The 25,155-nt window shown below is 35.3% G+C and overlaps 1 protein-coding gene and 1 pseudogene across 5 annotated transcripts in view; one reads left to right on the top strand and one right to left on the bottom strand.

Moving 5' to 3' along the window:
• Positions 1 to 25,155, bottom strand: part of Gnal (G protein subunit alpha L) — a 484,329-nt gene that overhangs the window by 178,694 nt on the left and 280,480 nt on the right. The gene's annotated exons all lie outside the window — the stretch shown is intronic.
• Positions 12,190 to 13,104, top strand: LOC124965705 (olfactory receptor 4C11-like; annotated as a pseudogene).

Raw genomic sequence — 25,155 nt, 5'->3', positions numbered from 1 at the left:
AATACAACACCTGTTCATGCTCAAAACACTAAAAAAAATAGGGATAGTAGGAACATACCTGAACATTGTAAAGGCTATTTGTGCTAAGCCCATAGCCAACATCTTTCTTAATGGAGAAAAATAGAAACCATTCCCTTTAAAAATGGGAACAAAACAGGGATGTCCTCTTTCACCACTTCTATTCAACATTGTCCTCAAAACTCTATCCAGAGCAATTAGGCAGACTAAAGAAATTAAAGGGATACGAATAGGAAAAGAGGAACTTAAGCTGTCACTATTTGTGGATGACATGATTCTATATTTAGAGGACCCAAAAACCTCCTCCAGAAAACTTCTAGACCTCATCAATGAATTCAGCACAATAGCAGGCTATAAAATCAACATGCATGAATCTAAAGCATTTTTATATGCAAGCGACAAACAGCTGAAAGGAAAATGAGGAAAACAACTCCATTTGCAATAGCCATAAAAAAAAATAAAATACTTGGGCATCAATCTAACCAAAGAGTTTGTAAAAGATCTCTACAATGAAAATTACAAAATGATGAGAAAGAAATTAAGGAAGACCTTAGAAGATGGAAAGATCTCCCATGTTCTTGGATAGGTAGAATTAATATTGTCAAAATGGCCATACTACCAAAAGTGCTATACAGATTCAATGCAATTCCAATTAAAATCCGAATGACGTACCTTACAGAAATAGAGCAAGCAATTGTGAAATTCATCTGGAAGAAAAAAAACCCAGAATGTCTAAAGCAATCCTTAGCAGGAAGAATGAAACAGGGGGTATCGCAATACCAGAACTTCGACTATACTAAAAAGTAATAGTAACAAAAACAGCATGGTATTGGCACCAAAATAGACAGGTAGATCGATGAGAATAGAGGACATGGACACAAACCCAAATCAATACAATTTTCTCATACTAGACAAAGGGGCCAAAAATATGCAATGGAGAAAAGATAGCCTCTTCAACAAATGGTGCTGGGAAAACTGGAAATCCATATGCAACAGAATGTAACTAAACCCCTATCTCTTACCCTGCACAAAATTCAACTTAAAATGGATCAAGGACCTTGAAATCAGACCAGAGACCCTGCATCTTATAGAACAAAAAGTAGGTCCTAAATCTTCACCTTCATGGCTTAGGATCAGACTTCCTTAACAGGACTCTCATAGAACAAGAAATAAGAATCAATAATTGGGATAGATTCAAACTAAATAGCTTTCTCTCAGCTAAGGAAACTACCAGCAATGGGAAGAGAGAGCCTACAGAGTGGGAGAATATCTTTGCCACTCATACTTCAGATAGAGCACTAAATTCCAGAATCTATAAAGAACTCAAAAAACTCTACACCAAGAATACAAATAACCTAATCAACAAATGGGCTAAGGATATGAACAGACACTTCACAGAAGAAGATCTACAAGCAATCAACAAATGTATGAAAAAATGTTCACCATCTTTAGTAATAAGAGAAATGCAAATCAAAACTACACTAAGATTCCATCTCACCCCAATTAGAATGGTGATTATCAAGAATACAAGCAACAATAGGAGTCGGAGAGGGTGTGGGGAAAAAGGTACACTCATACACTGCTGGTGGAACTGCAAATTAGTGCAGCCACTCTGGAAAGCAGTGTGGCGATTCCTAGAAAACTTGGAATGGACCTACCATTTGACCCAGCTATTCCACTCCTCAGCCTATACCCAAAGGACTTAAAATCAGCATACTACAGAGATACAGTCACATCAATGTTCATAGCTGCTCAATTCACAATAGCCAGACTATGGAACCAACCTAGATGCCCTTCAATTGATGAATGGATAAAGAAACCGTGGTGTGTATATATATATATATATATATATATATATATATATATATATATATATATATATATACACACACAATGGAATATTACTCAGCTATAAAGAATAATAAAATTATGGCATTTGCAGGCAAATGGATGAAATTGGAGAATATCATGTTAAGTGAGATAAGTCAATCTCAAAAATCCAAAAGACGAATGATCTCACTGATAAGTGGATGATGACACATAATGGGGGGTGGGAGCGGGGAAGAATGGAGGAAGGAGGGACTGTATAGAGGGAAAAGAGAGGTCTGAGGGGTGGGGGGGAAGGAAAAAATAATGGAATGAATCAAACATCATTACTTTATGTAAATGTATGAATATGCAAATGGTATGCTCTTACTCCATATACAAAGAGAAACAACATGTAGCCCATTTGTTTACAATAAAAATAAATTTAAAAACAAATAAATAAATAAAACTGCTCTGAGAAAAAAATAAAGTGGACCATTGTTACAATAAAAAGAAAACTTGAAAAATTAAATTTCTTTAATAATAATAAATTGTTTTTGATTTAAAAACTTGATAGAATTCCCTTTGTATAGAAACATGATAATATTTATATGTATGAGAAAAACTTCACATAGGGTTCAGGAAATGGTTTTTATGTTCACATGAGTTATCAGATCTGAATGGGCAACTTGATATTTCATATATAAATTAAAAAGAATTGAATTTTACGTGTATTTGAATCTAAAAATGAAAGAAAGAAAGAATGGAAAGAGAGATTACCTACTGATTACTCTCCCTTCTCTCTACTATTTGCAAAATCTTTACAGAGTGAAAACAAAGTATTTTGCACATTTGAAACAGAAATTTATTCATACCATTTCATGTTATAAAATATGGATGACAGTGATCGTAGTTACTGTTGAAGAACAGCCAGGACTCAAGATGGATAGAGGGTAGAGACTCACTAAACCTCTACTGTAGGACACCCTGTGTCAGGTGACTTCTGCATTCAGTGTGGGTGGCAGAATTTGAGTCCCTTCTTGTGTTTCCTGAGAGAGAATTCTGCCTATGAATAGCTCCTCTCAGATCAGAAAACCATCAGTCAGTTATGGAGGGATAGTGATGCACACTCCATATGGGAGTCAGCAATCAGCATTTCTTATCCAAGTAAAGTGAAATGGAGCTGTTTGAACACCTCTATACCAGCAATGCCTTATTAAGGTACATACATAGTGCTGTGAAATTTCCCTCTTGCAGAAAAAATAGTACCCAAAAGTATTAGAAAGTAAAAAGTTAATTTTAAAAGAGGATCACATTTCAATTTGTATGATTCTAATTTTCTTAGCTTTAACTACCAAGTGAAAATGATTCTATTGGAACAATTATCAATAAAAAGATAATTTAAATGTAGAAACATATGTCATTTCTATTGCTAAAGTTTAGTAATCTCAGGTTACCAGGTAGCTTCTAGAACAAACCTATGTACTGAAATATTTCATTCTCTCCGAACAACAGATTTGGCTTTAGATTTGCATTTTGTTTTCCATGTAGATCTGCTTAGGCATTATGACACCCATCCCAATAATGTTGTTGGGCTAACACTAAGTTGGCTCCTTGGAGTTACCAGAGTTATTTAAAGAATTTGCAGGAATACAGTGCCAATGTTAAAAGTGGAGATTTGAAAAAAATGTTTCTGGATATTTGAAAGAATAACAGGAGGTTTCTAACTTTAAAAGGGAAATGATTCAGGAGTGATGCTGTATTAACTCATAGGTACCATGAAAACACAACTTTGCTCATAATCTTGCAATTTTTCTCCATTTGATTAGAGGAAAATGTGGAGTCCTGACAGTCACCTCCAAGACTCTACAGTTTGGGTGACTGTGACCTCCCTTACTGCTTCTTTCTCACACCCTCCCTCCTTCTCTTCTATGAGTCCCCATGCATTCCACATCACCTGTGTTTTAAAAGGCAGAACTCTGCATTGTGGCTTTCATTAAGCCCCTTGTCACCCTCTCTGTTCTTTGACAGCTATATCACTCTCTGATTCTCCATATAATTTGTATACTTGTATTTTTGTTTGTCTCCTTTCATAAACGCTAAGCTATGAGGAACAGAATTTTTTTCTCTTTGGTTCACTGATGCATCTCTGTCTTATTAAACATATTTTCACTGAATGAATGCATGATATTTCTTCCCTTAGAAAAGTTCAAACCCATCTCTAATATTAATCCATTGAAATGTTGGCAGAGTGCATGCAGTCATTAGCATGCAAATAGTGATAAAAACTACAGTTTATAGTTTAACATAGAATGGAATGGGATATTTCAAATAAATTTTATTTTTAGTTATGTCCTATGTCTATACTAAATTATTTTCTACAAGTCTGTTCATTCTCCATTCATTCTCCCATTGCTTTCAAAAATAAAAGTTGCTTTCAGTGATCTACAGGTATTTTGGATCTCAATAAAATAATCTATCGCTTCAATTTTCCATTTTATTTGTTAGTTTTGATCTGAACAATTTATTATTCATTGACATGCTTACCCTAGTAAGAAGTAACTTTAAGTGAACAAATTTTAGAGTAAGGTACTAATTCACTCTGAGATTTTACATAAGAAATGTGGATCAAAAGACAAAGAGTGGGGGCTGGGGAGATAGCTCAGTCAGTAGAGTGCTTGCCTTGCAGGCACAAGGCCCTGGGTTCGATCCCCAGCACCAAAAAAAAAAAAAAAAAAAGACAAAGAGTGGTTGGTGCAGTGGAACACACCTGTAATTCCAGAGGCTTGGGAGGCTGAGGCAGGAGGAAAGTGAGTTCAAAGCCAGCCTCAACAAAAGTGAGGCACTAAGAAACTCAGGGCCAAGTGCTCCTGTGTTCAATCCCTAGTAACCCCCCCCAAAAAAAAGAGAGACAAAAGAGTGCTAGACTGCAATGGTAGCAACACACCTATAATCCCAGGGGCCTGGGAGGCTGAGGAAAGAGGATCACAATGTCCAAGGCCAGCCTCAATAATGTAGTGAGAACTTTTTTAAAAATAAAACATTTTTTTAAAATGGCTAGGGGTGTGGTTCAATTGTAGAGAGCCACACCTGGGTTTAATCCCTGGTACAAAAAAAAAAAAAAAAGAAAGAAAGAAAAATGACAAAAGAGTACAAATATCAGTTGTCATCTATTCCAACTTGCATAGTTTCCGTGATTAAATGACCAGAGTTCACTACCCTCAATCCACCCCTGGCTAGCCCAGGTTTTGCTTTATGGGGAGTTGTTGGGTATCTCAACTGTTCTGTCCACAAGAAATATTTAATGTGCATTCACAGAATTCACTCAGCGCTTGAAGGGGCTAGGTGAGATCATTGACCCAGACTCATGCCTAGTTGACTGATCTTATTTTACAGGACAAGAAATCTTATGACATTACTATAAATATCTAATTACTTTTTTTTCAAAGCTTTAGACTCCTAGTTGAGAGATTTAGATTCTAAGCTCGTTCTGTTACTAATGGGTTTTGTCGCCTTGAGGGAATCTTTTCACTTTCTCACCTTAATTCCTCATATTTAAGAAGGATTCATAAAAACACAATAACTACTTCTGCACCTTTTTCTGAGTCAGGGATTACTTCTTTTATGATATATATTGAAGTCTTATAAAATTGTACACTGGTAAAATGATAACATTATAAATTTTTCATCATACTCTGCTGGGGGCTGTGCCAGCCAGAAAGGCACCTGATCACATTGACTGTGAGGAGGTTAATTGACATAAGCGAACTCAGGTGATTTATCACTGGCCGTATTCAGTTAAGTCCATAAGCACAGCGTGTGCACAGGTGTTTCTGAGCACACCTGCTTGGGCCTCCTCGTTTTAACCCTTACTGTGATGGGGCAGCTGGCTCCTCACCTGATTGCGACTGGCATGGCCCCACCCTCCATCTCCTGGAGGGAATATAAGCAGGCAGTAGGTGGGGGCAGGATAGTAAGGAGCAACAGCAGGCAGAGAAAAGTGGCAAAAAGAAAAGAAGCAGCGAGTAGGGGCAGCGGCTTGCAGAGAGAAGCAGTGCACCTTTAGCACATACTCCTAGCACGCACCTTCAGTTCACAGTATGCAGGACACACCTTTAAGAATAAGCAGCAGAATTAAGAAGAAATAGATCTCTGATAAGCGCAGAAGCCTCTCTTTCTCTAAAACTTTCTCTCTAAGCAAAGTTTCTCTTTCTCTAAGTAATTCTCTTCCTCTAAACAAAGTTTCTCTTCCTCTAAGCAAAGTCTCTCTTCCTGATAAGCAAAGTTTCTCTCCCTCTAAGCAAAGACTATCTTTCTCTCAAAGTCTCTCTTCCTCTATAAATTAGTGAATATAGGAAAAATAGTTTATTTCCAGGCCCCTCTGATAAATACCTGTGCAATTGTTGCCGCAGGTGGCAACAATACTCCCATTTAATTGGTGGAGAAATTGAGGTCCAAAAGCTTTAGGTGACACACCAAAAAATGTTCTCAAAATTCTTCCAGTCTGTTTGCAATGAAAAAGGCCAGGCTGGCAGTAATATTTTCCCTAAGATGTTTCTCTCAGGCATTTGGACTTGATGATTAGTGCTCAGACACATGGGCAAAAGTGTGAAGAATTGTCCAGTTTGTCTCCTGCTTCTGTCGTCCCACCCCATCTCTGTATCTGTGACATAAACCTCATTATAGGTATTACAGAGGCAATGGCAGACCTAGCAGATACATACACTAGTTAGTAAATCACAGTCTCCATCCATTAGAAAAGTAATTTTGTAATGTCCCAACTTTAATAGCTTATGATCACTTTCAAAAGCAAAGATCTAGCCATCTTCCTCGTGTGGAAGAGAATATATCTTTACAAATAAAAAGAAAAATATGTTAAAAATATTCAATAATTCTCATCCCTTTCTTCTCTCTGCTCTATTTTAAAACAGATGGGAGTGGAAATGGGGTAAATAAATATTATTAGTTGACCTTTACACAAGATGAAATTAAAACTTGAAGCGATTAATGAAGTTGATTAAATTCAGATAGCAGGTAGTGGTAGAACCAGGGCTCATGGTACATGGATATCTAACTGGCTTCAATGAATTCCATGATTCCATAAGAGAGGGACTTAAGTCATAATCACATAAAAAATGAGTAAGTTTTCCTCAGCTGCAATTAATACTGAGTTGAAATTTAACTCCAGTGCCTGCTTTGTCTTCGGACTGTGTCAACTAGGTAACTCACTGACAACCTTTGGGACTGATTGGGAGTTTGGATTTCTTAGAGCTCCTGAGAATAAAAGCTTTAGGTTTCTAAAACCTTTGTGGAATTACTATAAATATCCAATCCAATAAAAAGAAACTCATTTACTTACACTGTTACCAAAGACAAACTTGGAACAAAAGCTGGTTTCAGAGGTTTCTCCAAATGCTGGAATAGTTTGTTCCATAATGTTTTCAAGAACCAAATTAAGAAACTTCCTCCAATTTTTACAACTTTCTTCCTTGCTCCAGTAAGAGAAATTGTTGTTTTCATATGACACTGTGCTTTTGGAGGAACCATGTGTAATATGTAATGTCCACTTGTAAAATCTCCTCTGCATAGTATCTCCACATCCAATAATTATGATAAAAAGCTGTAACCAGGCTTCATGTGATTCAGTTTCCTGTAAATGAAAGTTGAAGTTCCTTGGAAATCATCTGTTTGCTTAAAAGAAAAGAGGTAATGGTTTTAATCTCTCTAAAAGTCTCTCTGCACTTTACCTTCTCTAGATTGATTTGATGGAACGTATAATGACATTTTATCCTGTGAAAAGTGGAGCTTCTGGGGAGTATTTCCCAAAATAACAGTTATGGTGGTTCAGGATTCATGATACACCCCTGGCCTCAGCAGGAAGCTGTACTATATCTTTAATGACTTTCTTTTAATAGAAAGTGGAATTAGACATCACCATGACATTGAACCCAGCATGGTTGTACTTTTAATCATAGGATCATCTCATTTTAAGAGTTTAGTGCCAGTGGTGGTATTTCTGGGACAGAGTATATGTTAGGACTCTAGTTTTTACCCACCTGGAGTTTCAGGACCCTTGGTCTTCCATGCTCATGATGCACAACTTCCCCTCTCTGGTTCTGGCACAAGAGCTTTGAATTGGGTCTGAAAGAAGGAGGCTAAACTTTAAGATGAAATCTTGGGTAACAGACTCCTTTGACCTCTGCTCTCTAGATCTTCCTTTCTCCTACCCCCTGACTCTGCTGCTGTCTCTTCACTATCATTCTCCTCTCTGCTACTCAGATTCATTGACTCTCTGCCCTGTCCCCTTTTCACTATTATTCATTAGCTATCTAATTCATGTTTTCATACTTTTCTCAACATGAAAGTTGAAGAACTTGATTTTATTATCAAGTCAGAAAAATAAAAAAAACTGGAATTTTCTGATGGCTCAAGATTTCTCTTTTTGAGGATGTAATCTACATTGAAGATTGTGGTTTGTTATTTTCATGACAGGTGAGGCAGGTACAAAAGAGAATAACTATTTAGTATCAGTATCCCATTCTTGTTTTGGCTCAGGAAAACTCTATGTTACAGGTCATAATTAATACACAGAAAAGAACAAGACCAGTGGCCATACTTATCTTGTAAGAAAACATTCACATCAAATGAAATAAGAAAAGTGAAACTTTGTTTAAATATAAGGTAATGAAACAAGGAAAATATGTAATATAGAGTATTTTATTCAAGTCAAATCAAAACACATAGTAATATCAAAGAAAAGGAATAGAGGTAGATGATTTTCTGGACAAAAGCACAGAAGGGTTTTGTGCCCAGATATAATTTGAACTTGTTAAAATTCTAATGAGGAGAAATAAAATTCAAAGAAGATAAATGGTATGCTCCACTACCATGGTTGTCCCCCAAATCAGGGAGAAAGTTTAGTTCATGAGTTTAAGAAATAATAACTGGTTTCAATGATAAACCTGAAACAGTATTGACCTAAGCTTTTGCAAGGATTTTGACAAAGTGCTCCTTGTCCCTAAATCTTTTTTTTCCCTCTTATTTAAAATAAACCAAAATAGGTTTGCATGCCTGGAGAGCGTGGGTGTCCATCATTTGCCCATGACTTTATTTCAAACAGCCTTTGTATTTGATGAGAATGTAGATTTTTCTGAAGATCCTCTGTGTGTTCACCTGATGAAAAGCATTTTTTCTTCTTCTTGTAATTTCTAACTGGTCCTTTTCTCACACCCTCTTTCTAGTTTTCTCTCATGAGGAACCTAATAATTAGTTCATTTTCTTTTTTATAATTGTCAGAGATAACTAGAATTAAAATCAGTTGTAGGTATTATAAATACCCCAGTTTATCACATTGAGCTAATACTATTTTAGCTGGATGGCAAAGAAAGTTAAATTTTTATTTACATTATATGTGTTTATTATAGAGGTAAATGGACAGTTTGAATTCTAATTATGAAATACTGATTTTACTTAGAGAAATCCAGAATAAGCTTACTGAGTACCTATACATAAAAGGGATATTTAACAAAAACATATGTATATGAAAAATTTGAATAATATATAAAGTTACTTCTGGAGAGTGAGATTAAAAACTATGAATTGTTATCTTGTAATTCACTGTAAACTTTGGATATTTTATTGTGAAAATACTTCTATACTATAGTCAATATATTTCTAATAAACATCAATGCAAGTAAATTGGAAGGGTATGAGAGAATGATTTTCCAATTCATTTGAAAATATATACATTTTATGCCTTAGAGATCCTTTTGTCTTTTTTAAATAAAATTCATAAAAATTAAATATATAAATAATAAGATATTTGTGCACAAGTTTATACATGAGAGTTAAAATTTGAAAACAACTTTTCAAATAAATCAAAAATTTATACCATGAAATTTTGAATGTTAATTTATAATCGATAAAATGAATTTTTGTGTTATGGATACTCTTTGTGAACGCCAGAAAGTTAAGTATTATAGGATGATTTAAATTGCATAGAGAAGTGTGCATATAAAGGAGGATTGAACAAATGATGGGAAAAGGTCTATGTATTGAAATTATTTAGGTTAATGCTTTGGAAAAAACAGAGATGGACAAATACAAACACTTCTCAAAAACTTGGTAGGAAAATTTACTTTTTCAGTTTTAGGCATATACAAAGTGACACATTAAGTTTAATGTGTAAGGTGTGAGACTCAATCTAACATGAGTGATGGATTGTTTTAAATATATAGTAACTTTACTTACTAATTCCAAACTTAATGATTTATTTAAAGATCTCATGTGTGCGGACTGAAAATGAAAGTAAAATTAGGACTGTGTGAACCAAAAGTTGAAGAAATAATTCCATCTTAAAGCAAAACTTGGTCAAGACACTGAAGAGGAAGAATGGGCACAAACTGCAATGCATATCTAAAAATGTGATTTTTACAAAAGGATTTCTCTAATTTAATACTTTGATATTATATATAGATAACAGTTTTAGTAATTGAGATGCATTTCCATTCTTTTTTTTAGTAGTTTCCCTTTTATTTTTTTTATTTTATTTTTTTTATTGTGAACAAATGGGATACATGTTCTTTCTCTGTTTGTACATAGAGTAAAGGCATACCATTTGTGTAATCATACGTTTACATAGGGTGATGTTGGTTGATTCATTGTTATTTTTTCACCTTCCCCCCACCCCTCCCATCCCTCTTTTCCCTCTGTACAGTCCTTCCTTCCCCCATTCTTGCCCCCCTCCCTAACCCTCACTCTAACCCTAAAACTAACCCCTCCCACGCCCCATTATGTATCATCATCCACTTATCAGCGAGATCATTCTTCCTTTGGTTTTTTGAGATTGGTTTATCTCACTTAGCATGATATTCTCCAATTCATCCATTTCCCTGTAAATGCCATAATTTTATCATTCTTCATTGCGGAGTAATATTCCATTGTATATATATGCCACAGTTTCTTTATCCATTCATCAACTGAAGGGCATCTAGGTTGGTTCCACAATCTGGCTATGGTGAATTGAGCAGCAATGAACATTGATGTGGCTGTATCTCTGTAGTATGCTGATTTTAAGTCCTTTGGGTATAGGCCAAGGAGTGGGATAGCTGGGTCAAATGGTAGTTCCATTCCAAGTTTTCTAAGGAATCTCCAAACTGCCTTCCAGAGTGGTTGCACTAATTTGCAACCCCACCAGCAATGTATGAGTGTACCTTTTTCCCCACATCCTCGCCAACACCTATTGTTGCTTGTGTTCTTGATAATCGCCATTCTGATTGGGGTGAGATGGAATCTTAGGGTGGTTTTGATTTGCATTTCTTTTATTACTAGAGATGTTGAACATTTTTCCATATGTTTGTTGATTGTTTGTAGGTCTTCTTCTGTGAAGTGTCTGTTCATTTCCTTAGACCATTTGTTGATTGGGTTATTTGTAGTCTTGGTGTTGAGTTTTTTGAGTTCTTTATAGATTCTGGAGATTAGTGCTCTATCTGAAATATGATTGGCAAAGATTTTCTCCCACTCTGTAGGCTCTTTCTTCACATTGCTGATAGTTTCCTTTGCTGAGAGAAAGCTTTTTAGTTTGAATCTATCCCAGTTGTTGATTCTTGCTTTTATTTCTTGTGCTATGGGAGTCCTGTTGAGAAAGTCTGGTCCTAAGCCGACATGTTGAAGATCTGGACCTACTTTTTCTTCTATAAGATGCAGAGTCTCTGGTCTGATTCCGAGGTCCTTAATTCATTTTGAGTTTAGTTTTGTGCACGGTGAGAGATATGGGTTTATTTTCCTTTTGTTGCATATGGATTTCCAATTTTCCCAGCACCATTTATTGAAGAGGCTATCTTTTCTCCATTGCATATTTTTGGCCCCTTTGTCTAGTATGAGGAAATTATATTTATTTGGGTTTGTGTCTGTGTCCTCTATTGCATTTCCATTCTTTGCACATTTTTACCATATACATTGGTGTATGAGTCTGTTGGAATCTTTAACTTTTATAAAAATGAAAATTATAAAACATTAAGATGACCTGAGTAAAGTGCTACAACAGAGTCACTAACTCTCAGACATGGGCAGAGACCACAATTACTAGTAGGTTTTATTCTTTTCCACAAAATATTATATTCTTTGTCCCAAATAAGAAGACCTTGCATCAATGCCTATGGTTAGAGGGCATTGACTTAAAAATAATTTTACCAAGTTATTAAAATACATGAACAAATGGAAGAGTTACTGTATTATGTTGAATATTTTGGAACTACAAAGATGTAATTGAGTGCAGGCCACTTCTACTACCAAATTATCATTTTATCAATTTTATTTGTAGATAAACCACTTCTCAGTTGTGCCCTTTCTCTACTCACTGTAACCATGGAGTTGAATCACAGTGTGAATGAGTTCATTCTGTTTGGGTTAACACAGGATATTCTAAAGGAGAAAATAGTGTTTGTGGTCTTCTTGTTTCTCTATCTTGCAACTCTGTTGGCAAACTTGCTCATTTTGATGACCATTTGATACAGCCGGACTCTTGGGAGTCCCATGTACTTTTGCCTTTTCTACTTATCCTTTTCAGATTCCTGCTTTTCAATAAGCACCGCCCCCAGATTGATTATAGATGCTATAGCTGAGAAGAAAGTCATCTCTTACAATGAGTGCATGACACAAATCTTCGCTGTTCACATCTTTGACTGCATGGCAACCTTGGTTCTCATCCTCATGGCCTTTGATTGCTACATGGCCATTTGCAAGCCCCTGCGATATACAATTATCATGAACCAGCAGGTTTGTGGAGCATTGGTGATTCTAGCCTGGGTTGGGTCTTGTATCCATTCTTCAGCACAGATTTTCCTGACTTTGAAATTACCCTTTTGTGGCCCCAATGTGATTGATCACTATTTCTGTGATTTGCAACCTTTGTTGAAACTTGCCTGTATGGACACTTATGTCATCAATTTACCCATAGTGTTTAACAGTGGGGCCATATGCATGGTGAGTTTCATAATCCTGCTTATCTCCTACACTTTCATTTTACATTCTCTAAGTCATCACAGTGCAGAAGGAAGAAGAAAAGCCCTCTCTACCTGCACCTCCCACATCATTGTGGTTATCTTATTCTTTGTTCCATGTATATTCACATATACTCATCCTCCAATTACATTTACAATAGATAAGTTGGTGGCTGTGTTTTATACAATTGGGACACATTTGCTAAATCCTCTTATTTATACTCTGAGGAATGCAGAAGTCAAAAATGCCATCAGAAAGTTATGGTTCAACAAACTCTGACTCAAGGCAGTGAAGAGTGGTAGGCTCCTTACTAATTCTATGATAGTTTAAATAAAATTGCAGCCATAGAGAAAAATAAATATTCTTACTCTTATGTTATAGTATAATTCTATTTCAGTAGGATGTTTGGTGAAATAAGCAGACTGAACATTTTTATTTTAAGACCACATTACTTGTAGTGATATAATACCAAGTGCAGCCATATTTGGGGAGCAACCGCTCACACACTTTGGCTCTCTGCATTGATTCGCTTACCCTTGGAAGCTTGGGAGACAGATCTTATTGTTTCTATAATTTTATTTATTTTATACACTATTGTGATTGTGATTTCTGTTCTTCATTTTCTTTCTCAACATGCATTTCTAACATCAAATCTTTGAGGAAATCCATTCTGGCACTCTTAAACCTGTGTCATCTCTTATCTGCCTTAACAATCAACAACCCAAAGTCACCCCAAGAAAACCATGTTCCCAAAGGATCATAAATATCAGATAGTTAATTCCTGTTTGATACTTGAGTAGTTTTGTAACAAACTTGAAAAGTAGCCTTTTATTCCTCTCATGAACATAAATAGAGTGATCACTTGTTCTTTTAAAATAAGATCAATACTGGTTATAATGTACTTACTGAGTATTTAACCATAATTTCTTTCTATGTATTTATTTTATTACTTTTGTTATAACCAATGCACATTGCCCAAATCATTTTGGTGATGAATTGAGAATCTTTTGTAAAATTATGAGAATTGTAAAGATGATCACCATCATGGAAGACATATAATTGTTAAAATAGTCACAGTAAAGAAAAAAGACCTAGTTTATCATTACTGCAAAGAATGAAGATGTCTGCCAAAGTGAAATTTTGGGCTTTAGTATATCATGGGAGCACAATTTTGACTAGGTATGAGGTACAGTCCTAGTGTAAGAGAAAATATTTCATTTTTGTCAGTCTGTCTGGCAGGCATGTTTTCATTTCAGGAAGAACCCTTCAGCCCATAGACAGAAATGCCTTTTTGGCCAAATTCTGCTGGTATGAAGTCAAATTCATATAGTATTTGAGATTCCTATGGACACTCATCTAGAGAAAGGATAGTTACCAATGACCATAATAAACATTTTGGTGTATGATTTATCTGTTTTGTAGTGACTCATTTGATATACATTCTGGTTCAGATACTTTCAATGGGTTTTAGACAAAAAGAGTCAGTTTAAGCAGTTGTGAGTAATAAAAGTCCACTTTTGGAGCCAAGATGAAAATAATTGCTCTCCTACAGGTATGACACTAAACTATGGTGGATGAATTTACACTGTACCCCTTCAAAAGAGTTTGTATGAATCTGGTTCCTCATGGACATTCAAATTCTGTTAACACAGTTTGGAAGATTTACTTTATACCCATACTCTTTGCTGGAAAACCTCAAAGTCCAAGTTCTACAGATGGCAAGTTCTACAAGGCAGCAATTTCCTGGATCATGACATCAGCTATCAGCAAATCACTTGCCTTGCCACAGTTTAGCTTTATGATATAAATAGGAGGGAAGATTAGGAATTGAGCACAGGAGAATGAACAAGTGGAAATTGAAATAATGTAACAGAGGAGATCCCCATACTCTGGAAATCTCCTCTCAGCACAAGCATTTGTGGGATGATTCTGTGACATCTTCCTCTGTAGACATATAAACATCTTCACGGCTGCTGAGTTACTGTCACACACTTGCTCTATGTGCAGTCTTTCCCAGTAAACTTGTTCTTTCTGCTGTCAGAGCATTAAAGTGAAAATCAAATAAATGCAACGAAGTTATAATGATTGATATCAAATCTCTTAGAAGGAAATAATTGGCCTTCAATATACACCCAGGATGTCATATATTTTCTCAAAAATCCTTCTACCACCCTTATATGAGCTGCCATCATCTCTACCTAGATTTGTGCTGATTTCTGTAATAATTTTAATTATTAATTTTCTGTTTTCATTGAACTGATAATTTCAAAACATGTAAAACCATGATTTGGGTCATCTGATGAATACCTCAATGCAGGTATAATTGCATAATTTAAGCACCTGAATCTGATCATTGTTACAATGGTGTCAAACACTACTACATTGTTATTGGAGGCCAAAAGGTGGGCAGGGTTTACTAAAACAAAAATTATACTAACTTAGCATTACTTAATTTAGTTAACATTCATTTTGTTAATTTAAAAAATTTTACCGTTGTTGCTATTTTGTTAATTTTTACATTTGTGGAAGTTATAAGCATATAGTACTTATAATTATTTTCATATTTCCACCTGTATTATTATATTTATTTAAGTGAATCATTTAATTTAGAACTGGAGTTTATAGAAAGTGTTTTTTTTTTCTTTCAAAGAATTCTACATGTTACTTAAAAAGAAGAATATTTGGTCTCTAAAAAATAAAACTATTTGTAGTAGAAAAAAATTTGCTTAATAAAAACGTGTATGCAAATAGGAAAATACATATGAAAGATAAGACATATCTTTATGAGATTATCTGAGCAGTAGAAAGATCTTTGGTCCAGTGTATGATGATTATCTATGGCCCCCTAATCACTGGGTGGAATCAAGATCACCTTTATTAATTATTCTTTTTTATTATGTATTATCATATAGTACATGTGTAATAATGCAAATAATTGTACATATTTATGAGAAATTTTATTCATGTGATATTTTATTCATGTATCATGTATGCATTGGATAGTGATTCAGTTTGCCTACTTAGAATATTTATTATTTTATCATTTCTTTGTGGTGAGTACATTCAAATTACACTTTTCTAAATATTTTGAAATATACAATTCTTTACTGTGAGTTATATTCCCCACTGTGCCATAGAACACCAAAAGTTATTCTTCTTATCAAACAATAACATTTCCCAATGATCAACCTTTCCTTCCCTCCACTCATCTCCCTAGTCTCTGGTAAATACTACTCTGCTCTCAGTTTCTAGGGTTCTCCTCCCACTCTTAAAGATTTAGATGGTAATTTACTTTTGTTATTATTTCAAGAAATTTCCATCTTTCTCATGATTCTCCACCTTGCTGGTTTCAATAAAGCAAAGTACCAGGTTATGAGCTGTCCTTTGGAGTGTACCACACAGCAGAGAAATAAGACCTGTTTATTGTGTTGTGCAAAAGACCCCTGACAGACCCAGATAACTCATGCTCAAACTCCTGACCTGGAGAAACTGAAACATAAATGTAAGTTATTTTAAGCTGCTAAATTTGTGGTCACTTTTTAAAAATGATATTAAGTAACAATATTGTATTTTGGTCTGTTCTCCAATTTAATTTTCCTATTATATTACTAAACATGTATTCTGGTTTAAAATGTGGACCCTTTTTATCTGGCTACAATAACTAGATAGTGAGAGACTATCCACAACTGGTCATTTATTTTCCCATCTCTCCTCAGTCCTTCTTAATTCCCTTCCTCTACTCCACTGATTCAATAGAACCAATTGTTGCCCTCCAAGTCAGAAGATTAGAGTTATTTCACAGCAGAGAAACAAGAATGAAGCTCTGAATTCTGAAATTTAGGCAATGTCTAACTTTTCTTTCCATATATCTCTTTTGAAGAGTTTTAAACTCCAACATTAGAATTCTCATGGTTAATATAAACCCATGTTCTTATGGAAAAAAATAATTCAAAACATTACAGAAGGAATGCCATCTCTGCATGTGAGAGACCATATGGGTGATCTAAGTAGCCTTCCAGGAGCAGAGTTATTGAATAAAGAAGAGAACGGTCTCACATACACTTTGAGTTCTGTAAATACTTAGAGTAAGGATAAACTTCTATCAAAGAGACATGCAATGATATAGTTCTTTTAAAAATAAGAAGTCCATTTTTTATTACGTAACAATCCACCCATGTAAATGGTCCAACTTGGCAAATCTTTTCTTCTTCATTGAGGGACCCAGATTCCTTTCAGTCTGTTGCTTGATCTGTCACATGAACATATTGATCATGTCCAATGTGTGATCATAGCTAGAACCACTAGAATCTCCTGGGAGTTTATTAAAAATGCAGAATCCCAAGCCTCACCCTGGCACTAATGAAGAATAATTTGAGTTTAACTCTAAGAGTTTCAGGTGTACTTTCAGGTGAAACTTTAGCATAGAGCACTGTATTTGTGACACCTTCTGTCCAGCAGAAGGGATAAATCCAAGGAGCACACTTCCAACATTTTAGATTTCAGCGGGGAAGTTGCACATTTCTCTTCTACTTATATCCAATTGACAAATCCTGAGTCACAGAGCTACCATTATCTGTGAAGGGATCTGAGGACTATAGACACTCCTCTGGTGGCCATGAATGCTGATACCCTTTGGTTACTGCAAAGGGGGCAATTTTATTTTAGTGGGCAAGTACCAGTCTGCCACAGGCACCTCACACCAGGAGCATCTGAGAATCATTTCTGTTCAAAATACAATTCAATTTTTGTTGACTCATTATTCTCAAGTGCTATATTAGGAGACAATAAAAAAATTCTGTGTTCAAAACTAACATTCTAGCAGATTATGCTTTTTCTAAAAGCCTAACAGTAAGTCCAGAATTTTTCTGAATTCCAGGCATTTGAAGACATTACATGACTGTTTCTCCAAAAAGGGACTACCATTTTTAAGAGAATATTTTAAATTCATGTTTTAGATCTCTTACAGCAATATAAATTTCCCCTTTTAAAATTATAACTATCATCCCTTAAGAGCCCCTTTCATTAGAGTTCCTTGATCTCAGGTCAGCGATGGGCAGAATCTCCTACCTTTTCAAATTGTTTTGTGAACATTTGTTTTCTTCCCTCCCTGGTTCTCCTGGCATTGTGTTTCTACTTAAGTGAAAAGTGTTTTCTCTCTCACAGATCTCATGCCAACATTTTAGAGGTGAGATTTTGTGATTAATTTTAACTACCACTTCTGGTTCATGCTCCTTCTCCAGTTAGTTTTTCCTCTCAATCTGATTATGCTGAACTCCACTCTTCCTTAGAAAAGTCATCAAGGGCTTCCAGGGTCATTGCACCTTGAAGGTGTTGGCTCTCTGCTCACCATCATTCAACATGGTTCTGTTCTGCATCACAGTGATTTTAATATCACAGAGAAGATCCTTCCAATGCACTGGCTCCTTAGTTGACCAGTTGGTCATGTTTCATGTTCTTGCCCTTTAATCTATCTCAGTTCCTTAGTTTAAGAGGCATAAATAACCAAGACCTTGCCATAACCATCAAATTCTATACCCATTAATTTTCAGCCACATCTCAGTTACATTCTGCTTCTTCGTACTAGTGCCCCAACTCTATTCTTTAACCCCATCACAACATACATGTCATTGTTTCTGCCAAATACCAGCATTCAACATTTCTGCCTGAGGGACTTTGAATGGTTGTTGCCTCTGTCTCAATTGCTCCTCCTCCAGATATTCACATAGCTTGCTTCTTCACTTCCTTTGGTTGAAAATCCAAATGTGTTTCCTTAATAAATTTTTTTACCTTATAGAAATGTAAACATTATCCATTTTATGACTCCTGTTTCTCCTTTTCTATTATTGATTTCAATTATTACTTATTTACCTAAAGCTTATCATCTACCATGTTATACAATTCATTTATTGTGTTTATTTTTATACATATGAAGATAATTTATAAAAATGTGGGGATTTCTTATTTTTTAATGTTTTCTCTTAAATCTCACTCCCTACCATAGTGTCTGGTACATAGTGAATGGTTAACAAATACTTGTTTAATTGATAATAATATAATATATGGGAAATATTTGTGGTGCAATAACTTGTGACCACATGTTCTATAGTTATGAACAACTAGAAAATCTACATACAATAGATAAATCACCTCTATGGGGTACTGGCAATCTGATAAAGCAAGCAAAACTGAAAGGAAAGGCTCTAGAGAGAAAACACTTTCAATAAAGTGAGTTTAATTCTGCAATAGAAAGCAAGTAACTGTTTGTACCCTGGGAAAAGTTGCTAATTTGGGGCATAAACCAGAGGTGAAGAATCTGGGTTTTGCCCAGGTACCGGGTCACTTCCAGAGACCAGTCTCTGTCAGGGACAGAGACTCCAGGAGCTATTTGAAGGAATTTGGAGATACGATGCCGTAGTACTTTCCCCCCATTTCTAGGAATCTTTAGGATGCATTGTGGGTTGAATTATATTTCCTCAATGTTAAAATCCTAACTTTCAGGACCTGTGAATAGTATCTCAGTTGGAAGTAAGGTCTTTGCAGATGATCAAGTTTAGATGAGGTTATTAAGATGAATCCAATCCAACATAAACACAACCATATGAAAAGCAGACATGCATACAGATAAAATGTCTTATAAAGAGGAATATGACATATTGAAGTTATGCATCTATAAATCAAAGAATTCCAAAGATTGCCAGCAAACCATCAAATGCCAGGAGAGATGTGTGGAAAAGATTCTCCCTCACAGTCCTGAAAGGGAATTATATACTAAAACTACAAAATAAGGTGTAAAAGGCAAAGAACTCCAATATAAATATGAGAAGAAAGCAAAATCAAAACCTAGTTCTTTGGAGAGATAAACTGATAAACATCTACATTGTGTTAGTAGTTATGTGGCTGTATAATTTTACAAAATGCACCTATTGTGCATTTAAAAGTGCTACATTTTCTTGTATGAAAATTGTGCCTTAAAAAGTTGATTTAAAATAAAAAAGTAAAAATATTTTTCTATCTAATTGCTTTCACTTTTTCTTTCTCTTCTGACTTCAAAGTATTTCAGAAATCATATAAATTTTAATGAGCAGTTTTCATGTGATTATTTCTATCATGTTATCAATACCAGTAAGATTTATAGAAAATTATTCTTAACTTTTAAAATATTGTTTTTAATGGTAATATTTTCCAGACAAAGGAAGCTAAGAGAAGTTAAGAAAAGTAACTACAATCCCAGTAACACAGGCAGTGGAGGTAGAATTCAACCATAGCATGTCTATTTGAATCTTTACTTTATCTCAAAGATTTGTCTGCCATGCAAAAAGATTGACTTCAAGAACAAATTCTTTGGTAACTTTAGTAGTCTACACTTCAGTGTGACTTTAAAAGAGTACTTGGATGGAACACTCAGTAATTAAAATGACAGCTGTCCCTGAGGACAGGTCAAGAGTAGAGGCTAACAACAGATACTGCCTATTCACAGCTTTGTCTTGGGTTAATTGGCTCACATTTTACTGTGGTCCTTGGTTAACTCTGTTAAGTAGCTCATTGAGTAAATCCTTCAGGGTCCATTGGGAAGAGGTGGTTTTTGTCCCTATGGAAGCTGAATATTTGTGCATTTTATGAAATAGCTATAAATATTTGATGGAGAAAAAAGAGATGTGTAATTCCCAAGTTCAACTAGGGGATTTTGAGTTTAAGGTTACTGAATTTAGAGATGTTTCTAAACAGAGTAGAAGGTATATTTTCTTTTTATTCTAGAAGACTTTAGAAACACAAGTAAGAAATTTTCTGCCAACATTTCATATCCTTTGGTACAGTCTAATGAATCTTATAGGAAAATTCATCCATGGATTATCTCCCATCTCCATAGTTTCTGCAAGTAAAAGCCAGAATGGAAGAATCTGAGGTACAATTTACTTGTTGCAGATATACTGCACAAGATTCATATTCAATGTAAATAAGAATTGAAAAGGAGAGAGCTATATGTTCCCTGTTAGATGCTACCTTTTTTTTTTTTATAAGACAACAGCTAAGTTTTCAAGCCCCACTGAAATATTTGATTTTTCTTCCCTCCCATTTGTGACCAGGTTCTTTGGCAGTCATAGTTCTCTGGTTTTATCTCCTGAGAAAAGTAAAATTCCAGGGACGTGTTTTCCCAATGATGAAAAGATCCAATATTTCCAGCTTACATTGACCTCTTCTTCATGAAATAGCATCTCAAGTGCAATTGCAGCTGAAAAAGCACACACAGTGAAGGGGGCAATGGTGTAATATCCAATATCTACAGACTACTTATTTGCAAAGTCTGAGGTCAGGACAAGGATAGGGATGCACACCAATTACATGCAGTTGGTTTGCACTGATGCTGATGACAAGGAGTGACTTTAATTCTGACAATACTAACATTGGCTATCTGGGACCTCCCATCACCCTTCCTTAGTGTCTCCTTTTATAGGGGTTGGGGTAGGGATATGAAATGAGTGGAAGAGTGAGAAGTAAAAGTCTTCAGTGAAATCCTAGATAAAGAATCCTCCTGATTTTACCATGGTTCTTTGAGCATCCTTGCATACCAGGATTATCCCCCATCTCCTCCCTTGGTAATTCTACAGTAGCTCTTGCTCACAATAACCTTCCCTCCTTTGGCTTTGACTCCACCCATCAATTGCTAAACTTTCTATCTCTTTTTCATTATTATTTTTCAAACACCCATATAAAATTCTGATCTCTGAAGACTGTGTCCATTTGATAGGACATATTCCTGAATATGTGAGTGGTTTCATTCATTTCCTGTGTATGTTTTTTCAGGTTTACTTTGGCTCCACCTGGATGGTGGTTGGAGTGTGATTCTTTGCAAGGAAAGGGGGATGGAGTAGTAGAGAGGGATTCCATAGAGCACAGAGTCTTGGGTTCTGGAACTGGATTTTCTCTGCCTGATCTCTGCTCAATTCTATCTCCAGCATACACTGAAGTGCACATAGAACAACAAGGCGACTCATTTTACAAGATATCAGATAAAGCAACAAAATATATTGAAATAAAAAAGACAGAAGTGTAGATTTAGGAAATGTACATCTCAATACACACACACACACACAGTGATGGAAATGAGAGTGGAAGTCATAGCACAGAAAATATCATCTGATTGTAAGATGTGGAACATTTGGGGAATGAGACTATTCAGGTTTACCCATGAGGTGCAGAAAGTGTCATGTGTGGCTGGAACACAGATGAGCAGAACACTAGGAGGACAAGTAGACAGTAAGATAGCAAAGTTGGGCAAGGGTTTTGAAAGCCAAGGTGAGTATATCAACCATTGCATTGGAAACCACAGTAATTGTTTACTTGTATTTGTCAATCATTGTATTTCTAAAATGCCCACTTTTCCTGGAATAGAAAGAAGGCAGAAGGAGAAAGAGATGGGAGAAATGAGGAGACGAGGGAACACCAAATTTGGGTCCTTCTTCCCTGTTGGAGATACAGACTAGGATCTCAGTGAATGCCTGGATAATCTAAGTAAAGGATTCTAGCATTGCCCATTGATGGTATTGGCATGCACAAAATCAAGGACTGAAGTTCATGGATATAATATCTCTTATAATAAAAACTCACATAGTATTTTACCCAAAATGATTTTAATCCACTAAAATGTGTTAAACACTTTATTTATAATTTAATGAATACAAAATATTGTACAAAAGGAATTATGTTCTACATTCTGGAAATATAAAAGTACTTGTGTTAAAGTTGAGGGAAGATGTTTAATGTTGCTACTCTTCACAGACAATGGATAAGCATGGTCACTTCTGATCTGTCTCAATGAAAACAATTGATAAGTCTGAAGTCTCTGGCATGTTGTATTTGAAATGCCTTCAGGGCTCTCTTTAGTTTATGAGGACCATGGTAAATACACTTGTATGTTTTGTACTGAGTTTCTGAGTGCAAGGAGCAGAAACCAGATGTCTACAGTGGGCCTGTAGCATCTTGAAGGAGGTAGATACTTCAGGGCAGATGAGCTTTATGTCCAATCACACAATCTTCAGAAACAATAACTAATGGTTAAATTCAGGTAAATTACTTAGAGTAATTCTTTTTCTTAGGTGATGATGAATTAACCTTATAAAAAGCTGATCTTACATACTTTATGCTTCCAAGTTTTATACTTTGTCAATGAAAAGATATTCAAATATTGCAACCTAGATTTCAGGGTGCTCTGTTGAAGGACACGTTATTTTTCCAAGCTTATCTGTAACATATTTCAATTTGGCCTAACTAGTAATATCACACTGATCTCCTTGCCTGAGAAAATATTTTTCTTCTCATTTCCATTAAAATGTGGCTTCATTTTCCCTGACCTTAATGTTCTCACTTCTCTGATTTTTGTATCTTTGGATCCCAACTCTTTTTATAACCAAAGTCTTACTTTATTTCTATTTTCCTCTCATCCTAGGCCTTGTTCATTCAAAATGTGATGTACTTTTCTTCATTTTTTTAATATTATTTAAGATATTTGTAATTGTCATTCCTAACTTCTAACCAAGTGAAAAAACAGGAATGATCCATAATATTGGCATAATTTTAGTCACTCAACAAAAGAACTTTATGCTTTAAAACTGCTGTGCAGAGACTTCCATGCCTGGGAGGCCTAGCCAGAGAACCAGGCCCAGCCCAGTCCGGCCCCTGCCCAGTTCCAGCAAGCGGTCTAAAATCTGTGCTGTCGTTGACCATCTGTCAACACAAGGAGGCTTCTCTACCTAGCAGCATGATTATAACCCACTTAGAGGCCACCATCCTTAGAGGGACAGCACCCTTCTTGGGTCACCGCATTATAATGTTTCTCCCAGGAATCAGGCTAATGAAGACTAGAAGGTTTGAACAGTACTATGTAGTTTTATTGTAGATTTTTTTATTAGTAGTAATATTAAGATTATTCCTTTTATGCCTTCTATTATTCCTACTTTTCCATTCTTTTATCAATATTTTTCTCACCCTATTTTCCTCTTATCTATCTATCTCCTTGGAGACTCTCTCTCACTTTTCACATGCTAACAAACAATTTCTTTTAATTCTGCTTTCACTATTACTATGACATAGTACCTCTATACACACAATCCTTTCTCAGTAACATTATATCCTACATTCCTCCCCATCCTCTGTCCAGCATTGGAAATTATGGTCCTTATTGCTAACCTATTGGTTAAGCTGTAGACAATAATCAAACTCATAGTCTCTATTTATTAAGACAAAATAGTTAATATCTTAAAAGGGACTATTTGAGTTAAGGATGCATATTGTTTGTATGGTGCACTCCTAATATTGATCTCACACTTCAAGGTGAACTTTTAGAAACCTGCAGGGACACTATAAGTTTATAGAGGGGAAACTGATTTACCTCAGATTTGCAGACCTAAAAGGGAAGATAGATGAAAAATACAAGAAAACAAGGGAAGAAAGTGTCATAAAAAACCTAATGCTACATCAATAAAATCCGATGACAGCATGACAGAAAAAATGTCAGAAAGGGAGTTCAGAATGTACATAATTAAAATGATCAGAGAAACAAATGATGAGATAAGAGAGCAAATGCAGGCTTTGAATGATCACAGCAATCAATAGCTAAAAGACCAAATGCAGGAAGCAAAAGATTATTTCAATAAAGAGATAGAGAGTCTGAAAATAAAAAACAAACAGAAATCCTTGAATGAAGGAAACAAACCTAATTAAAAACTCAACAGAAAGCATAACCAATAGGTTAGATCATGTGGAAGACAGAATCCCAGATACTGAAGACAGAATATTTAATAGTGAAAACAAAGTTGACCAAACAGAGAAGATAGTAAGTAATCATGAACAGAACCTCCAAGACTTATGGGATGTCATAAAATACCAAATTTAATAATTATTGGGATTGAGGAAGGCACAGAGATACAAACCAAAGAAATAAACAATCTATTTAATGAAATAATATCAGAAACTTTCTCAAATCTGAAGAAGGAAATGGAAAATCAAATACAAAAGACTTACAGGACACAAAATGTACAAAATTACAACAGATCTACACCAAGTCACATTATAATGAAAATACCTAACACACAAAATAAAGATAGAATTTTAAAGGCTACAAGAGAGAAAAAGCATATTACATTCAGGAGTAAACCAATACAGATATCAACAGATATCTCAACCCAGAACCTAAAAGTTTCAAGGGCCTGGAACAAAATACTTCAAGCTCTGAAAGAAAATGGATGCCAACCAAGAATCTTATACCCAGCAAAACTTACCTTTGGATATGACAACAAAATAAAATCCTTCCATGATAAACAAAAGCTAAAAGAA

Source organism: Sciurus carolinensis, chromosome 15 (assembly GCF_902686445.1).
Source record: "Sciurus carolinensis chromosome 15, mSciCar1.2, whole genome shotgun sequence".
Taxonomy (NCBI): domain Eukaryota; kingdom Metazoa; phylum Chordata; class Mammalia; order Rodentia; family Sciuridae; genus Sciurus; species Sciurus carolinensis.
This window is presented reverse-complemented; position numbering and strand designations above follow the sequence as displayed.